The 21,070-nt window shown below is 35.9% G+C and overlaps 1 protein-coding gene across 1 annotated transcript in view; it reads left to right on the top strand.

Moving 5' to 3' along the window:
• Positions 1-402: 402 nt before the first annotated feature.
• The window catches only part of ARL15 (ADP ribosylation factor like GTPase 15), a 580,734-nt gene continuing 560,066 nt past the window's right edge, over positions 403-21,070 (top strand). Inside the window, exon 1 of the mRNA XM_051990687.1 lies at positions 403-556. The gene's annotated coding sequence lies outside the window, so the exon portion shown is untranslated. The remainder of the gene's footprint in view (positions 557-21,070) is intronic.

Here is a 21,070-nt window from a genome sequence, read left to right as displayed (position 1 = left end):
AAAGAGTTCATGTTTCAGTCTGGAATATAGTGCTTCTAGGATCCTGGATTAAGAGGCTGACTAGGAAACAAGGCTGTTTTACTGGTTCTATCTCAGGAAGAGGTTTAGGCACGTCAATAGGATTTTAATTGGCTTCAGGTGAGCTGGGTCTATCAGAGCTAATTAATTTACATTTCCTGAAGATCAAGAGTTAAGCCAAAAGGCTGAAACAAACTAGTAAAACTTCCATTTTCCTCTGATCTGAGTTCTGAGGAATCCCATGTTAGTTCAGAATGAATCATCAAGGACTGATTCTAGAGAAAAAGGGAATTTGGTTGCCATGATACTCTGTATGAATGCTGTGAGCAAGATGAGTTCACTGGTATCCATGACTATTCTAGAGCCATGGAAGGCCTTCTTGAATAGAAGTCACTTTACAATTCTTTATTCAAATACTCTAGTAAGTGGTGTTAAAGTAGTAATTTATTTGTGATGTCCTGGTTACCAGCCTTAACCACTGGGACTTTGGAACTTTCTCAAACTTCATTCAAGAATTGACAATGAAAACTTTTTCAAGGTAGGACTGCTCTGTTTTTGCACTTGTATACCTATAAAAATGCCTGGCACATAATACAAATTTTTTTTTAAAAATTTGCTTAATTGTATCAACCGGACATGTATAGGCTGCAACTTATACATGTGGAACTAGAAATAAGAAATATTGATTAAAGCTGTCATGTCCAAAATTGAAGGACTGTGGAGGTCAGAGGCCACTGAGAAATCATAGCATGTTTTCCCTCATCTATAGCATGAGGGAGTTGGAGCTGATCAATTCTAATGTTCCTTCCAGATCTAATCCTGTGACCTTGTGATTATTTAACTCTATACACCTCCACTCACCTTTTCTATGACTATGAAAATTAAAAGACTGGTCTTGTGTAATTCTGCCATTCAAAGGATGTCACAACATTGTATGTTCTCTAGTTTTGTCAACATCACTGTTAGTGACTCCCCTGAGATGTGGTTGGGGCCACCCTAAAAGAAGATCCTGGCCTTCTCCCTTCCTACATCCCATCTACCTCCAGATGCCATAAATATGTTTGTTCTTCATAATCAACTTTCTGCTCTGGCATATCTGGGTTCCAGGGATACAGATCCTAGTTGACCATTTTTGCTTTCAGAGTCCAAGGTTCAGATCACCGAGTTGAGGAAGCTGAACTATATATAACATAACTTCCCATATGAGAACTTCAGTTCTTTTTGTGAAGAAGAAAGTGATGGAATATTTCCTCAGTCAAGTCTATTGTAGTTTACATGCTACTAAGGTCCAGAATCTTTTGTTCTTAATCTTCAGTCTCCAGTTTCTTAGATCAGCTTTGTTCCACTTCTGTTAGCCCACATTTGACTTCTAAGAGGGCTTAGTTTACATTTGAAAATGAGAGAAGGGGGAAATGGCCATTTTAAATACACTAGCACTGGTCTGTCTAATGTCCCATATGTTTCAGGTACTACCTGAACATTAAGTCATATTCTGCTTGGAAAATATTTACAAATTTATTCATTTTATCACCTATATCTCAATAAATTTGGTCAGGCTACTCCATTACCATTTACATAGTTACCTAAAAGTTATTTCTTCAAGCCTACAATGTACAGTTTCTAATGTACACTAGAATATATTCTAAGTAGCTCCCCAAAAGATGAACACCATTCTATCCGGATTGTACAAAACATAGTCCATGAATTTCCGCCCTACATCCCCAGACATTTCCACATTGATAAACAAAGTAAGATTTGGAATCAGCTTGTTGACATTACCCATGTGATAATGAGTTGTTCTTGTTCTTGTTCTTGTTTTTACTCAAAGAATAATGATTTCTTCCAAACTAATGGTATAGTATTCACATAAAAGAAAAACTAAAGGGGACCAATTTCTGATTGTTTTCTTGAAGTGTACTCATTCCAGATTTGTATTCTTATGGACAGAGTCTCTTGGTTGCCAACAGAAGAAAAACAAGATTTTAAATTTTCAAAAGAGAGTAAAAAACTCGAGATAAGTCTCTAATTAGAATTATTTTTCTGAAATAGAATTTTTAAAAAATCTAATACTATAAGTCAAAGTGATTGGCCAAATTGATTAATATATAAGAGAATGTGAAATGTAATTGCTTTAAATAAAGTTTATTTGGTAAGATGGAAAAGTTACTTTCTAGGAGAAAAGAATTTTAAATGATGTGATTGGGAATGTGTTTATTTCCTTTTGAAATCAATGATCTTTGCAGGTCACCATCATCACCATTCCCTAGCATGTGAAAAATGGATTTGTGTCAAAACTCATTTTTAAAATAAAATTTGGGAGAAGGGCAAAAAGCACTGGTTATAGAAGCAAAGGCCCTGGGTTCAAATCCCACTGCTGTCATTTATTACATGTGTTCCTGTTTCCTCATCTGAAAAATGAAAAGGTTGGGCTAGATGAGCTCTGAAATCTCTTCTTACTCTAAATCTATAATAAATTTCTTTTAATTGCCCATTCTTAAGTATATTATTTATTTATTTTTAACATTCTTTTTTCTTCTTGAGTTCCAAATTCTCTTCCTCCTCTAGACTTTCCCCCACTCACTGAGAAGGCAAGCAATATGATGTCAATATAATCAATTTCTTAAATCATTTTCTTTTAAACCAAGGATATTTCTAGGGAATTATTTAAAAGCTTTAGATGAACATATTGACAAATACTAAATCTCTCTGAGAAAAGAAGGGAAATTAGGACCAAATTCTTCCATAGATTTAGCCTCCAGAGGAGCTATGAAAGAACAGCTACTGTTCTTTCCTACTCTTTCCAACAAATTAAATTAAAAGGAGTTGAGTGAGAAGTAGCTGTCTAATAATGATTTGGGCTAGCTCCAGGAATTTTTATCATTCCTAAAATTAAAAATGACCAATTTAATTTTCATGAAGGGTATCAAAAGGCATTGTTTGGGAATTAAAACCAAATACTCATTTGGCAAGAAAGAAAGACCATGATCCTGAAAGTAGTTTTCCTAAGGTCAGGTTGATCCATTGCTTTAAAGATGTATCCACAGCTACTACTTCCCCAAATACTTGAACATTGTGTAACTATATTGTTCAAGCTTGATCAGAAAAGGATCAGAAAATATATTTATTTGTAAATTATTTGTAAAGGAGGAGACCACAACGATGAAGCTTTAGTCTTCTGTCTGTCAAACTGTCAGCCTCAATTGTTAAAAAAAATACCCTCTCTGGGTAAAGCAATAAAGAGGAATATATTTGGAAATTCAAACAAAAAAAATTTTATTATGGCTTTTTATTGACCAAACATATGCATGGGTAATTTTTCAACAGTGACCCTTGCAAAAACTTCTGTTCCAACTTTTTCCCTCCTTCCCTCCACCCTCTTCCCTAGATAGCAAGTAGTCCCATACATGTTAAATATGTTAAAGTATATATTAAATACAACATAAGTATACATGTTTATACAGTTGTTTTGCTACACAAGAAAAATCGGATTTAAAAAGAAGGTAAAAATAACCTGGGAAGAAAAACAAAAATGCAAGCAAACAATAACAGAAAGAATGAAAATGCTATGTTGTGGTCCACACTCATTTCCCAGTGTTCTTTCACTAGGTGTAGCTGATTCAGTTCATTATTGATCAACTGGAACTGATTTGGATCTCATCTCATTGTTGAAGATAGCCACTTCCATCAGAATACATCCTCATATAGTATTGTTGTTGAAATATATAATGATCCCCTGGTTCTGCTCATTTCACTCAGTATCAGTTCATGTAAGTCTCGCCAGTCCTCTCTGTATTCCTCCTTCTGGTCATTTCTTATAGAACAATAATATTCCATAACATTCATATTTATTCAGCCATTCTCCAATTGATGGGCATCCATTCATTTTCCAGTTTGTAGCCACTACAAAGAGGACTGCCACAAACATTTTGGCACATACAGGTCCCTTTCCCTCCTTTAAGATCTCTTTGGGATATAAGCCCAGTAGTAACACTTCTGGGTCAAAGGGTATGCAGAGTGAAACAAAATTTTTAAGAAAGAATACACATATTGTTGACCTCTTTAAAAAAAATTAAACATAAGAGAAAACTTACTATGCTGAATTTAGAGAAAAAGAATATAAGCAATGGGGGAAAAAAGGAGAACAAACCCTCTTTTAGAATCTAAAACTAGAAACTAACAGTGGCCCTGAATGAAAAATTTATGCTAACTCCAAAGGACAAGACTTTACTATGTAAAATCTTTAAGTCTTTACTGCTATGTCCTTCTTGAATAAGGAAACCAAGCCCTGGAATGATACTCAAATAAGATTAAGGCCCTTCCTTGGTATTCACTGTGGTCTGGTTTGGATTCTTAAAAGTAAATAACCTTGGTTGATGGTCTCTTCAAGGAAGTGTTAACTGGCTGTGATGAGACTCTGGAATGCTTAACATGAGAAAACTTCAGCTTCCAATGGCAACTAGTGCGATAGAGCTACCACCTCCTAATGTTTAGCTCTAACTCCAGAAAAAAATAGCCTTCTCCTTCTACCTAGACCCAAAACAGGAGTTCCTTTTTGTTCAGCTTCAGTAGCCTTGACCTTCTGATTTTTGAAGGCTTTAACTGTGTTAGAAGCTGCCAATGGTAACTGAATAGGTAAGAGTCTCAGTGAGAAAAAGAAGTAAAGAGAAATTACAAAAGAATTTATAGGTTTAGACCTGCTCTAAACTGGCTGGCCTTCTCAAGTATCCACAAACAGTTAATAAGCTCAACAGGACTTGGGTCCTCTCGAAATGAAAGATTCAACAGTATTTTCCTAAGTCTTTTCCAGACACTAGGCCAGTATCTGTCATAGATTAAGGCTGAACGTGTTCCATAACATTGCTGGAAGCTTTATCAATTTTGGAAAAAAAGGGACGTTCTGAAATGGATACATTTCTGTACTAGTAGAGACTAAAAGTATTCAATGATAAGCCAAGGATGGTAATGAGAATACATTAGTAGAAATGAATAGGCAAGAAGGCAAGAAATCAATGAGCATTTATTAGGGTCCTCCTAGGTACCAGGAATCATGTTGAGTACTTTGAAAATATTATTTTACTGGATCCTTACAATAAGTATTATAGATACTATAATTATCTCAATTTAAAGCTGAGAAAATTTTGGCAAATAATGATTAAAGGACTTTCTCAGTTGGATTTGAACTCAGCCCCAATGTACTATCTTTTTTTTTTTTTTTTTTAAATACTTTTTATTGGCAGAACCCATGACAGGATAATTTTTTACAGCATTATCCCTTGCACTCATTTCTGTTCCGATTTTTCCCCTCCCTCCCTCCACCCCCTCCCCCAGATGGCAAGCAATCCTATATATGTTAAATATGTTGCAGTATATCCTAGATACAATATATGTTTGCAGAACCGAACAATTCTCTTGTTGCACAGGGAGAATTGGATTCAGAAGGTATAAATAACCCGGGAAGAAAAACAAAAATGCAAGCAGTTTATATTCATTTCCCAGTGTTCTTTCTTTGGGTGTAGCTGCTTCTGTCCATCCTTGATCAATTGAAACTGAATTAGGTCTCTTTATCGAAGAGATCCACTTCCATCAGAATACATCCTCATACAATATCGTTGTCGAAGTGTATAATGATCTCCTGGTTCTGCTCATTTCACTCAGCATCAGTTCATGTAAGTCTAGCCAGTCCTCTCTGTATTCATCCCCAATGTCCTATCAATTACTTACCTATCTCTAGGAAAAGATGGAAAATGGCACCTGAAGGAGAAGTAGAGTCAAAAAACAGGAACAAAGTCCTAAATGGCCATGCCATTTTGGGTCCAAAATCAAGATAAATAATAGGGTTTTTAGTTTAGCAGATAGAACTCTTACTTTGCTGTGCTCACCAATTCTATAGTCTCCAATATACTTTTATACTAAAACCAGATGAGAATGGGATGCAGAGTAAGTGGTACTGGATTCAGAATCATTAAGACCTGATTTCAAATCCTGACCCTGATATTTACTATCTATGTGATCTCAGGCAAATCAATTCACCTCTCTGGATCTCAGTAGTGATTCTAGGTCCCTTCCAGTTCTAGAAGTGCAACCTGTAAATAGCCTGCCCACCTATGACCATGGATTTAGAGCCAGGAGAGACTTTTAGTGACAGTTAAGTGGACCTATTTATAGTTGAGAAAACTGAGGCCAGAAGATTAAGTGACCTGTTTAAAGCCACATATTCAATGAGGGACAATCAACAACAATCAAGATTTGAATCCAGGTCCTCTAATATGAAATCCATTTTCACACTGTTGAGCAGAGGGCTGTAAAATGGGCATAATAATCCCCATAGTACCTGTTTCATCAGATTGTTGTAGAACTCAATGAGGATGAGGTAAACAAAGTATCTCATAGACCTCAAAGTTGTAAAAGTGGTAGCTATGGTGGGCAGGTTATGCACAGGCTCTAGAACTGGAAGGGAGGTACTTTGGAGATCCAGAAGGTTAACTGATTTGGAGAAGGTGCAGATATACTGAAAAATAATGAAAGCTTTTATAAGAAATATACTCATACAGATTTTACTTCCCATCTAAAACCTTTCCCAACCAGGCCAAGTCAAATTCAGCAGAAAGGTAAAGCCTATCTCAGGGCAGGATAACTGCCCTGTCAACCATCTCACCAAAAGATGAAGGAAAACTTTACACTTTTCACTCTCAATAGGAGCAGTTTGGTGCTCATAATTATTTGTTCCTGAGACCTCTCTAGGGATATTTATGAACCTGCCTCTTGAATTGTTTGGTGAAGTGACCCCATGAAAGTTTACAGACATGGCCAAATCTGGGCCTGGTATGCCATCATTATAAGAAATGAGTGCTCATAAGCAGTCTGTTTCATCCTGATTTTCTGCAGAAATTGCCAACTGAAGGGGTATAACCAGAAGCAAAAAATTCCTCCAGTGGTAGGGTGGAGTAATCCAACCAACCAGCTTTATCTAAAATGATGTTCTGGAATTGCAAGCTGCCTTTGTGAAAAGCATATTTAATTTCTATTTAATTTTGCAAAGTATTAGGCTGAAGGTACCATATGACTGCTGACTCTGCCACATTCTACTTAAAATGCATTCATTTTCTTCTTTTTGGTGAGAGGAATTTACCACCACCTGTTAACAACAAATTTATATAGCTCATTAAGGTTTATACAATGCTTTCCTCCCAACAAACTGCAATTTGGAGGTGTAAGTGGTATCATCCCAATTTTATAAAGAAAACCAAAAATCATAAAGATTGCAAGTAATGAGGCAAACCCAAGATTCGAATAAAAGTATTTTTTCTTTAAGACCTTACAAAGTAAGTACTACAAATGCTGTGTATGTTAAATACCATTCTAAGTTTTTGTTCTAAGTTGATCCTTTTAATTCACTGAGTAGTTTGAGGAAAAGGGCATTGGGATTGGAGTCAAAAGACTGGATCCCACTTCCCTCATTTGTTAAAGTACTAGACTAAATAACTTCTAAGTTTCCTTCCAGCTCTCTATGTTAAACTTTTTTTTCAACTTATTTTAAAACCCTGTTCAATAGTTCTCAGCCTGAATTGTAGCAATCTCCCACCTTTGACTCCCATTTTGTATCCCACCATTTTCTCCCCATCCTAGAGGACATAGTTCTTTTCAAATTGTCTCTTACATTAGACAGTGAACTGTTTGAGAGCAGAGATTGTCCTTTGCCTTCTTCTGCATCATCCTGTGCATAGCATAGAACCTGGCACATAGTAGGCCCCTAATAAATGCTTATTGAGTGATTAATTGATCTCCTATGACCTGACATCCAGAGGGATAAACCTACATGTTCACTCCAATAGAGTGCCCTGTATATAAAATATATATCAGGGCTGTACTGGAGTCACTTTGAATTTATTTCATTTATTGTTAAATTTTCAGTATGAACAATTATATCTAGGAAATCTAGGAAATGCAAAATGAATGCATTTAAAGTAGATCCAACAACAAAATGGCCCTATGGACCATATCACCCAAGAAGTTTTTTTGGAGTGGTTTTCCAATTTCTTCTTCCAGTTGATTAAGACAAACAGAAGTTAAACGATTTGCCCAAGAACACACAACTAGTGATGTCTGAGGCCAGATTTGAACTTGGGTCCTCTCCTTACTCCAGGGCCAGAACTCTATTCACTAAACCATCTAGCTACTATTCTTGGTACAGAGTGGCGATTTAATCATTGTTTTTTACTGATGAACTAATATGGACAATAATAATATAGACTAAGCTTAAAAGTGTGTCATGGATATGTTTCTTTTGGAAAGCTGATTGTTAAACATTTACCAACATATATTAAGTAGGTACTTAATTCCTTATTGAATGAAGACATAGATGTAAATAATTCAATAAAACGGTAATCTCTTCCACAGAAATTTCTGAATTCACTTAAAGAGATTTTCCTGAAACTAAAGGGAGACTTTTCTCCTGACTGGTTCAAGGTAAATGCTTCTTCTTCCCCACTCTACCTTTCCCTGCCAGAGTATTTTATTTTTTCAAAAACTTGAAAATAATTTTCTTTTTTTTTAATCTTTTTTTTTTCTTTTTGTGAGGCAATTGGGGTTAAGTACTTTGCCCAGAGTTATACAGCTAGATAATGTTAAGTGACTGAAATCAAATTTGAATTCTGGTTCTTCAAGAGGGCTGGTGCTCTATTCACTGTACCAGCTAGCTGCCCCTCCCCCCCAAGATAGTTTTCAATATCATTTTTGTAAGACTTTATGTTCCAAAAATTTTTCCCTCTTGCCCTTTTCTCCCTCCTTCTCAAGACAGTAAGCAATCTGATATAGGTTAAACATGCAATCCTTTAAAACATATTTCCATATTTTTCATATTGTACTAAAAAATCAAACCAAAAGGGGAAAAAATCATGAGAAAGAAAAAGCAAACAAACAACAAAAAGGTGAAAATACTATGCTTCAACTCACATTCAGTCTCCATAGTTCTCTCACTGGATACAGATGGCATTTCCTATAAGGGAAAAGCATCTTGTATGTGACATATCCTGAGACAGCTCTTTTGACTCACATATACCTTGTAGAGTCAGAAATCAAGCTTTCAAAGGAGGTCAGCCTTGTTTCCTCTTTCCTGGGCCATAAACCTCATCCAAGGAAATATTCTAGTTTAAGATAGAAAAGAATCTCTTCTTTGAATTTAGTGGACAAGACAGAGGGGGAGAAGAAAAAAGATGAAGTAGATTTTCTGTTCTGTTCAAGTAAAATAATTCTGTTCTATTAAAATAATTAACATTTGCACTCCTTTTGCTGTTTAGAGCCTCTTCAGAATATATCAACTATTTATGGCAAAAGGCTAATAGAATATGATCCTAAGGTTTATGATAGTCCTGCCCCACAACACTAAATTTCCTACTTCATCTTTATAACTATCAATATTCCTATTATTAATGAGTTATTTGTCTATTAAAGACTAAACAACAAAGATTTCAATTAATTTGAAATTGGGGGGGGGATTAATTTCTAGACTAGAAGATATTGTTCCTGGTTTTGCATAAATATGTATATACCCTTAAGTATCATAGCGTTTAGAAGAAGCTACATTAAAAAAATTGGCCAACAAAAATTTTTATTTTAGTTTTATCTACAAGGTTAAAAACAATGGTAGTCAACATCTAGATTAGATAGGTCCAGAACCAGAGTCAGGGGTAATAGTTAGGTACTTACAGAGTATAACAAGGTAGACTTTTAAAATATTACATTATAAATGTATATTTTAGTGCCAGAATATTACATTTTCTGTGGCACGAAGATATTTATTTTGTGTTAATCAAATGCACATATGTTGCTATGAAGGCTCCAAGACCACTATGGACAGGCAAGTATGACAGGCATAAGGGAAGGTGTCATTTTTAAATCTTGCCTAGAGAGAACTAATGTTTCTTTAATGTATTTTTAATGACCCCAATATCCTCTCTGAAACTAAAACCATTTTTAACACTAATATGCTTCTGGTGATGGTGTATGTCTACAAATCATAGACTATCACAATCACAGAAGAATCAAAATGGCAGATGTCTCAAAGGGCACTAGAGAGATGTATTGGGGAAAAAAAAGGTTCCCACAATGAATTACCCACAATGAATTGTTACCAAGAAGTTGTGTATAAGATACCAAATATATGCAAAAGAAGGTTGGTCAATCATGTAGTGAGAACCAAAAGTAGGAGATGGGAAGACTCTGCCCTGCTTCCCAACCCTTTAGCCCCATTTCATTGGTACCATTGTTAGAATCAGAGACCTAAAAGTAAGCTCTAGGGTACATATCTTGTGGGGTATTAGAGGAAAAGAATCTATAGAATGGCTTGAGATCTGCCCTAGTAGAAGGGATACTCATGTGGATCTATTGAAATATAAGCCAAGAATTCTAATAGACTTGGTATGGAAAATGCTGTTGGCATCCAGAAAGAGAACTATGGAGACTGACTATGGACCAAAGTATAGTATTTTCACTTTTTCTTTGTTTCTCATGTTTTTTTCCCCTTTAGATCTGATTTTTCTTATATAACATGACATATATGGAAATATGTTTAAAAGAATTACACATATTGAAAAGGTGCTCTAAATCACTGTTAATCAAAGAAATTCAAATTAAGACAACTCTGAGGTACACTGGACACTGATGCATTGTTGGTGGAATTATAAACTGATCCAACCATTCTGGAGAGCAGTTTGGAACTATGCTCAAAGAGTTATCAAACTGTGCATACCCTCTGATCCAGCAGTGTTTCAACTGGGCTGATATCCCAGAGAGATCTTAAAGGAGGGAAAAGGACCTGTATGTGCACAAATGTTTGTGGCAGCCCTCTTCTAGAAATTGAGTAGATGCCCATCAATTGGAGAATGGCTGAATAAATTATGGTATATGAATATTATGGAATATTATTGCTCTGTAACAAATGATCAATAGGATGATTTCAGAGAGACTTACATGAACTGATGCTGAGTGAAATGAGGAGAACCAGAAGATCATTATACACAGCAAGACTATATGATGATCAATTCTGAGCCATCTGAGATGGCTCTTTTCAATGAGTTGATTCAGGCCAATTCCAATGGTTTTGTGATAAAGAGAGCCATCTACATCCAGAGAGAGGACTGTGGGAAATGAGTGGGCATCACAACATAATATTCTCACTCTTTTTGTTATCATTTGCTTGTGTTTTGTTTTCTTTCGCATTTTTTCCTCTTTTGATATGATTTTTCTTATGCAGCATAATAATTATGGAAATATGTATAGAAGATTAACATATATTGGATTACTTGTTTAGGGGAGGGGGTGAGGGAAGGAACAGAAAAATTTGTAACACAAAGTTTTGAAATGATGAATGTTGAAAATTATCTATGCATATGTTTTGAAAATAAAAACTTTTTTAAACACAAAGAAAAAAAGAATTCCACATATTTAACCTAAACAAAAGAAAGAAAGAAAGAAATATAAGCCAAGGAAGTACTAAGCAATTGATCTATTTTGATTTTAAAAGAGGCTGATAGAGGCAACGAAATGGTGAAGTGGGTAGGGCACCAGCCCTGAAGTCAGCAAGACCTAAATTCAAATTATGCTTTAGATACTTAATACTGACCCTAGGAAAGTCACTTTACTCCAATTGCCTCAGGGGGAAAAAGAGTCTAATCTCTATATTAAAATGTAGAGGTGAGAATATTGACTCCCAGTTTACCTAAACCTCTTCCTTTAGGGATGAACCTCATAGCCACCATCTTTTTTTTCTCCAGCCTTGACCTTGTCTGTCAAGGACTTCATCTCCTTCTTTGATTGGAGGAGAATTTAAAAAAAAAAAAAAAAAAAAAAGGAAGCAAAAAATCTAAACCAAGTTGGTTACTCAGTTGGACCCTCGGGGCAGAGCCAGTTTCAGCATCAGCAGCCACCCTCAAAGCCAGTTAGTTACCTAATATTCCCCCAATGGCTGGGGCCCAAATGGAAACAGAGACACAAGGCATCTTGGTTCAAGGTGGGGGGGCGGAGAGGGCAGAGATCAGCAGATATTAGCATTAATTAGAGCTTAGTATACAGCCTCTTCTTTCTTCAGGCTATATTCCCTCATACTTAACCTGTACAAATCACAGCGTGTTACCACATCTCCCTCATAAATATAAACAAGAAATACAATCTGTCCTAATGTTCCTAGCTTCTTAGCCTAGTCAAACCAAATGATTTTCTCACCCCAGACAGAAGCATCTGTACTTATTTAATAGCTGCAGTATGGTATTCATAAGGTTCTTTCTCGCCCACTCAATTCCCGGTCAGTCTAGGGAATCAATGTGCCCAGCTTATCTTGGTAGCTTTTAAGCTGCCTCATTTAAAGAACTATTTAAATGAAAAATACAGTATGTCATTTTAAAAAATGATTTATTTTAGGAATATTTTGTATGTATATTTGTCTCCAAGGTCTTTCTGGCTTTCTAGTATTTCAGAGACCATCTTGTTATTTCAGGAAAATATGGGAATCGATCCCTCTCCCTGTACAATGTCCTCAAGTACAGATGCTGCTATACTTGATCTGACACTGAAAGATAAAAGGGACTGAGTCTCTTCCACACTGCCTCAGACCGCCTGCCCAGAAGCTATAAATCTGCCACTGTGGGAAACGGTTGCCTTAGCAACAGCCCAAGTTTTCTGCCTGGGTCTGAAATGCATGGGATCTTATTGTTTGGGAAACTCCACTAAAAATACCCAATTTAGCCAGGGCACAAGCATGCCAGGGATGGCACCCTTGGAGTTTAGTTTCCTTTTGTGAATATTTGGAGATGGGCTCCTACTGGGGACATTGCTCTTCTCTGTAATAAGAGATTTATGCAAACACTTCCCACTGATCTCAGTATCAAATGGCATTAACCATAGCCAGAGCTTAAGTTGGGTAACATATTTTGGCATCTGTCAATTTTTGCTTTTTAATTCAGAGTTTCTTAACCTAAGAGTCATTAATAGTTGAATAAATGGATGGATGGATGGATGAATGGAGGGAGGGATAGAAAGATAACTACATTTCAACTTACTTAGTTTTCGTTATGATCCAATGTATTTTATTTTACACATTTAGATACTTTGTTCTGAGAAGGGAGACTGTTGGTCTGTCAAAGGAGTCCATGTTTTAAAAAACAGTTTAAAACCCCCTATTTTAAAAGAAGTACCATTTTTTGGTTATCAGAAGGAAAGAATTAAGTAATGTTTTCTCTGAAGTGACATCATTATCCCTCTTCTTAATTTTAACTTAAAAAATTTAGTTGCCCAAAAAAAAAAAAAAAAAAGGGGTGGGGTGGGGTAATGTAAACATAGTCATTGTCAACATCCAAAAACTTCTTAAATAAAGAACTTGGAAGCTTCTCTAAAAGTAAACCTGCCCTTAAATATTTAAGAAGCTTACCAGTCCTGAATTAGAGCACATTTCTCTCTGCTCTCGGCCCCCTCTAATTGATACTTCAGCTTGAGCTCTTGGAATTGTAGTTTACTTTAAAATCCTTTCTCTAAACTTCCCCAATCAGACCAGCACTTCTTTCCAAAGCCCAAATTTCCATGTCTGTTCCAGTAATGAGGATATGAATAACATCTAATCTTTTCTATAAGCTATGAAGAGCTAAACACCCTTCAATCAACATCTTCCTGCTTTAATTTTAGAAGGAAGTTGAATGAAACAACTCTACTCCTGTTTCAATTTTCCTCTTATGAGTCAGATTTGCCTGGGGGTGGTCGACCACACAAGCACTGGAGCACCCCTTTTCAGGAGTGGATTTGTAGACAAAGCACACACACAAGTCAGATGCAAAGTTACGCCAACATTCCCCATTCTTACCTCCATGGCAGAATTAGTCATGTAGTCATAGAATATCAGAGTTGTAAGGACTTTTAGAGGTTTGACCCTTTCAGTTTTACAAATAAGGAAAAATTTAGCCTAAAAATGTTAGATTTCAAAGAATAAAAGTCACACAGTTCCGACGTCACACAGTTGTGGCATTACACTTCAGTCTTCATTAAACTTCATGACTCTGTGTCTGTTATTCTGCTAGTTTACCACACTGTTATCAGATCACCTTCCCTGTTCTAATGGTCCTTAACATTTAGCCCATGATTTTTTTTGGAGGGAGGAAGAGGGGAAAGGTGGTGGTGGTGAAACAATCAGGGCTAAGTGATTTACTCAGAGTCACACAGTAAATATCAAGTGTTTGAGGCTGAATTTGAATTCAGGCCCTCTTAACTCCAGAGTAAGTGCTCTATCTACTGCATTATCTAGCTGCTATGAATTGGCAGGCCACGAATTTTAAAATAATATTTTGATAATCTCATTTCAATATAAATATTTTCCTTTGTAGTCTTTTGTATTTTATTTTATGTTTTAAAAAAATCTTATTTTGAGAGTGAGGTTTAGCCATTTCATTGAGGTTCATAACACAAAAAGTGGTTTAGAACCCTTGGCCTAATGCTTTTTCTTTCTGTCTGCAATTATTCTAGAGCTTCTTATGTCCTCTAGCTTTCTTTCTTCTCTCACAGAACATAACATACTTCCTAATAAAAAATCACCATAGCCTGGAAAAATTTACATGAACCGATGCTGAGTGAAACAAGCAGAACTAACAATAGATTGTACATACTAACAGCAAGATTGTGGGATGCTCAACTATGAAAGAATCAGTCTTCTCAGTAGTTCAGTAATCAAGACAATCCCAATAAACATTGGATAGAAAATGCCATCTGCATCCAGAGAGAGAACTATGGATTCTTAATGTAAACTAACACATGCTGTGTTCACTTTTTTTCTTTTTCTTTCCTCTTATGGTTTTTCTCTTTTGTTCTGATTTTTCTCTCCCAACATAATCCATAAAGAAATGTGTGTTTAAAACAATTAATGTGCATGTTTAATCAGAAAAAAATAAAAATAATAAAATTATCAACTTAGTTTACAGCATCATTGATTTTGAATAGAAGATAGCTACTACAGATTCAGATAATAGCAGAGATGGTAAGATACTAAATCCGTAAGACACTTCTGCTCCATCCAGTGCCAAGGATGTTGAATAATAATACTTCTTGAGGATTATTCTAATGGTTAATCTCCTTAGACATTTTAATTTTCCAAGCTGGCTAAGAATAGAGACTCTTGAGAGAATCAATATGAATGTGGTGTTTTGTTTTTTTTTTTCCTTAAATTGGTCTCTCACTGTTGTTTCAGGCTCTCGAAGGTTCTTAACTTTTTTTTTTTTTCATCACTGACCCCTTTGACGGTTTGGGAATCTTATGGATCCTTTCTCAAAATGGTTGTCTACATATACTTAACATGCATGGGATTACCTGCCATCTAGGGGAGGGGATGGAGGGAAGGAAGGGGAAAAGTTGGAACAGAAGTTTTTACAAGGATCAATGTTGAAAAATTACTCATGAATATACAAAATGTATAAAAAGCTATAATAAAAAATGGTTGTCTGTATTCACAACAGAAAGAAATGCCAAATTTCAGTTAGAGATTAGTGTATATAAGGATGCATCTTCTGCCCCATACACATATATACTTCACCTTAAACAATTATAAAGAGCCCTGAAATCTATTTGCAGATTTTGAGGCTAAGAATTCCTGAAATAAACAACAGAAAGTCAATGAGGGAAGTTGTCTCTCAGCAAGTTTTATGACTCACCTCAGATCTAAATGGGCAGTATGATGTTATCATATGTCCTTTGTGACATTCTTGAGCCAGCTCTCCTCCAGTTATATGCCTCTTTCCTGGACACCTTAGATCCTCAGTGAGAAGATAACTCAAAAGGGGCCTGATGCCTGTAAGATGGTCTTCATAGGGTCATGGATTTAAACCTGGAAGGGACTTATAAATCCAACTCATTTTCCTGGTTAAGAAACTGAAATAGAAAGCTAAGTGACTAACCCAAAGTCATATAGGTGGCAAGAGACAGGACTAGACTGATTCCTAATCCACTCTTCTTTCCATTAGACTGATACCTGTTATGGTCTAAAGACATGGTTATATAGATTTGATTACTTGCTGTCCGAGGAAAGGATATGGGGAAGGGAGGGAGAAAAAAAATTTGGAACACAAAGTTTTGCAAGAATGAATATTGAAAACTATCTGTGCATGTATTTTGAAAATAAAAAGCTAAAAAAAAAAAGGAAGTATTTATTGCACATCAATGGGAAGTATAGAATAGTGGGATAAAATAAATAAAAACAGGGTTCTGATCATAAAAGAGGGGAAAGGACCCACATGTACAAAAATGTTTGTAGCAGTTCTTTTTGTGGTGGCAAGGAGTTAGAAATTGGGTGAATGTCCATCACTTGGAGAATAGCTGAATAAGTTGTGGCATATGAATGTAATGGAATATTGTTGTATAAGAAATGATGAGCAGTCTGATTTCAGAAAAGCCTGAAAGACTTGCATTGACTGATATAAGTGAAATGAACAGAACCAAGAGAACATTATACACAACAAGATTATGTGATGATCAATTGTGATGAACTTGGCTTTTTTCACCATTGAGGTGATTCAAGGAAATTCCAATAGACTTGTGATGTAAAATGCCATCTACATCCAGAGAGAGAACTATGAAGACTGAATGTATATCAAAGCATAGTATTTTCATCTTTTGTGGTTGTTTGCTTGCTTCGGTTTTTTCCCTTTCTCGTGTTTTTTCCCCTTTTGATCTATTTTTTTTGTTGTTGTTCAGCATGATGAACATGGAAATATATTTAGAAGAATTGCACACATTTAATCCATATCAAAATGCTTGCTGTATTGGGGAGAGCAGAGAAGGGAGAAGAGGGAGGAAAATTTGGAACACAAGGTATTGCGAAGATGAATGTTGAAAACTATCTTTGTGTGTATTTGGAAAAATAAAATACCATTAAGAAAAAAAGAAATAGAACTCTGTCGGCCACATCTTCAATTAAAAAAAATCACAAATTAACAATACCTATGTCATATTGTATTATTTATTTTGTTAACATTTCCCAATACATTTTAATCTAGTTTGGTCTGTACTGAAGAGTTTTGCCGCTGCTTATAGCCAATTTTGACCCAGTTGGTATAGAGGTTTCCAAAGTGTTTTCCTTGCATCTGTGAAGTCAGAATTATAGGAATTATTATCCCCATTTCACAGATGAAGTAATGTGGCACAGTAAGCTTTGTGTTTGGCTAGCATTTCCTCTATTTTTTTTTTTTGCAACTTTTGAAGTACAGTCAAACCTCTCACCAATCTAGATTAGCTCTTGAAGTTCACAAAGAAACATACAGCTACAGGACATTTTCATCCCAGCATTATCCCACTAACCTAGAGTTCCATTACCCCATTACGATTTCTAAGTGTGAAACCACAAAGTGCAAATCAGCAAGATGATCAAGCTGCCCCGTTTGAACCTACAAATGTTGACTGATTGCTAACAGTGCTGAGTGAGCAGCACAGTTCTGGCAAGAAGGTATCCAACTAATTGGGGAGAAATAAAACAGACTTCCTCAATTAGTAGACAAAGCAAAAACTATATGGGAAAATTCTTGAGGATGGATGAGATGAGACAAAAAAAAAAAGAAAAAAAGAATTACAGTGAGAGGAAGGAAAATGGAAGAGAAAAGAGAAACATAAAACAATAGAGAGTTTTCCTTTTCTTTCTATAATCACAGGAATAGAATTAGAGAAATGTGTAATTGAAATGGTAATCAGTTATTCTAATCCCACTGACACCTAGAGAGGAACACAAAATCCTCACACAAGTCACCACCCATCCTTCTCTTGAAAATCTAAAGGGATGGGCCACAACCTTTTAGAGCAGTTCATTCCACTTTGGGATAGTTCCAATGATTAGGAAATTTTTCCTTATATCATGCCAAAATCTACCTTTCCACACCTTCCACCCGCTGCTTCTAGCTCTGCCCTATAGGGTCAAGAAGGGCACACCTAATCACTCTTCTCCATGGCAGTCTTTGTTCCAGAACCAGGGTTGAATTAGACACTGGGTGAAAAAAGGGAATAAGAGACGCCCTCAGGGAAAGGGGGCATTAATTCTGACCAAAAATTCTTAATTTTTTTGGTTTTATGGATCTCATTGGTAATCTGGTGAAGTCTACAAATCCTTTCTTAAAAGAACAATTTCCAAATTTATAAAATGCATAGGCTTACAAAGAAAAACCAGTTACAGTGAGTTTTTTAAATTTAATTTCATAGGACCTACCTTACATAGGGAAAAGGGAAAAAGCATTTATTATAGTATTTACAAATGTTCTAACCCCTGTATTAAGTATTGTTGCCCATTTAGATCTGAGGTGAGTTCATTTGATCTTCCTAACAACTTATAGAAGTAAGTGCTATTTTTAATCCCTATTTTACAGTTTAGGAAACTGAGGCAAGCATAAATTAAGTGACTAATCCAGGGTGTATGAGGTTGAATTTATTCAGGTCTTTCTTACCTATCTGCCTCAGTGAACACTGCCTTAATGGAATTATGGCTCAAAGGCTTTTTCTTTACAAAATTTTACCCTTTGGTGAAGGATATGTAGACATGTCTTAATCTTAATCGTTCCTTCACTAAGAGTTTAAGGCTTGTTTAAAGATGAAAAATAGAGGCAGCTAATAGCCCAAAGGATAGAACACTGACTCTGGAGTCAGGAATGCCTGAATTCAAATCCAGACTCAAACACTTCTAGCTGTGTGACCCTGGGCAAGCTTCTTAACCCCAATTATCTCAGGAAAAAAAAGGGGGAAAAACTATAGTCACTGCAATATACTCAAAGCTGAGATTTATTTTTAAAAATATATCAGGGTTATATCATCTACTGTTAGATGGTAAGAAAGCATTCACCATTATGGAATATTATTGTTCGGTAAGAAATGACCAACAGGATGATTTCAGAAAGTCCTAGAGAGACTTACACAAATTGATGCTGAGTGAAACGAGCAGGGCCAGGAGATCTTTATATACTTCAACAACAATACTATACGATGATCAATTCTGATGGACCTGGCCATCCTTAGCAATGAGATGAACCAAATCAGTTCCAATGGAGCAGGAATGAACTGAACCAGCTACTCCCAGCAAAAGAACTCTGGGAGATGACTAAGAACCATTACATTGAATTCCCAATCCGTATATTTTTGCCTGCCAGCATTTTGTATTTCCCTCACAGGCTAATTGTACAATATTTCAGAGTCCGATTCTTTTTGTACAGCAGAATAATGGTTTGGTCATGTATACTTATTGTGTATCTAATTTATACTTTAATATATTTAACATCTACTGATTATCCTGCCATCTGGAGGAGGGGGTGAGGGGAAGGAGGGGAAAAATTGGAACAAAAGGTTTGGCAATTGTCAATGTTGTAAAATTACCCATACATATAACTTGTAAATAAAAAGCTACGAAATAAAAAAAAAATTTAAAAAAGAGAGCATTCACCAACCAAGTATTAAAACATCTAATATTAATATGTTTCCATCATTAATTATATGATCCTAGTATGTGACTTGGGCCAACCTAAGAGCATTACAATGGAATGTCTCAGACTGAGTGAGACTAATTGCCAATAGTTTGAAGAACTTTTCAGAAAAGGGAGGATTACGGAGCAGAGACACTTATTTTACACTTCTTATTTTTTTGTCTAGGCCTAGTCCTATTTGCCTAGGATTCTAGGTCTGGTTCAGATTAGAATTCTTGAGGGGAATTAGAGGGCCAAAGTAGGAGCAAAATGTGGAAATGTAGAAAGGCAGATTTGGAATTGATTTAAGAAAAATTTCTCTTTTACAAAAATAAGAGTTATTTCAAAGTGAAATATTAAGTTGTAGTTTTTTACCTAGATGATCTTTAAGAAGAAACTAAATGACTATTTGGTTGTTACAGTGTAGAGAGGATTTGTGGTCAGATAGAAGTGGTATTAACTTTTGGATTCTTTTATATCTAAGTCATATATCTATTTAGAATTTATCTTAGTGTGTGTGTTGTAAGAGATGAATCTAAACCTAACCTTCCAAACTACTTACCAGTTTTCCAAGCAGTTTTGTCAAATAGTATAATAGGCTATTTACTCTAGTAATTGGTGGTCTTTGGGGTCATGCTTACAATAAAATAGTTGAGAGTCTACCTGACAATACACACAAGAACTGATTGAGTATAACTATAAAATATTCTTCAGAGACAGATACAAATACTAGAGAAATATTAATAATTTCTGGTAGGCTGAATCAACACAATATGATAGTTATCTTAATTATTTGGATCCTTTGTTTTATATTCCTAATCTGCTACACAGCTCTAGTTAGCTAGCTAGCTAGCTATCCACACACACACACATATATATGTATAACCAGTACCAAATCATTTTTGATGATTACTGTTTTGTAACATAGTTTGACACCTATTAAAACTAGGTCCCAAGATGGCAGAGTAGGTTGGTAAATTTCGAGCTCTCCAAAATTTCCCCACAAATAGAACAGATTTGTGCCTCTAGGCAAACATAGACTGGTGAAAAATCAAAAAGACTTGGGGCAGAACAGGGATTTTCCAGGTATAACCTGAGAAAATCTGAAAAAAAACTTAGGGCCAGGATTAACTCTTGTGAAGTACAAACACCTCCTGACCACTTCCACAGAAACATCAAATGGGGAGACATGGGGCTAGCACCCCACAGAATACCACAGAAATTTTCACCTCCTAGACAGTGTGTGGTGTTGGGGTCTGAGTCTGGGAAGCCTGAGTAAATCTCAGCTGATTAGGAACACCAGGTCTGGCTGTACTGCAGAGTTAAGCCTCTGAGCAAGAAGGAACCAGCACACTCGTGAGTGCAGAGGCAGTAGGTCAGGGAAGGTGCTGGAGGCGGGCACTTGCAGGATGATGGAATTCTGAGTTTAGGGTCCTTGGTCAGAGGAGAGAGCTGAAGTAAAGCCAGAGACACCATCCTGCCTATCCCAGAATTAGAGATACTTATACTAATACCTCTCATTTAAAAAAAATAATAATAAAGGGGCAAAGAAGAAAGAACTCCACTATAGAAGTTTCTGTAGGAACAGGGAAGAC

This window comes from Antechinus flavipes, chromosome 1 (assembly GCF_016432865.1).
Source record: "Antechinus flavipes isolate AdamAnt ecotype Samford, QLD, Australia chromosome 1, AdamAnt_v2, whole genome shotgun sequence".
Classification (NCBI taxonomy): Eukaryota; Metazoa; Chordata; class Mammalia; order Dasyuromorphia; family Dasyuridae; genus Antechinus; species Antechinus flavipes.
Note: the sequence above shows the minus strand (reverse complement) of the source record. Positions and strands in the feature narration are given on the sequence as shown.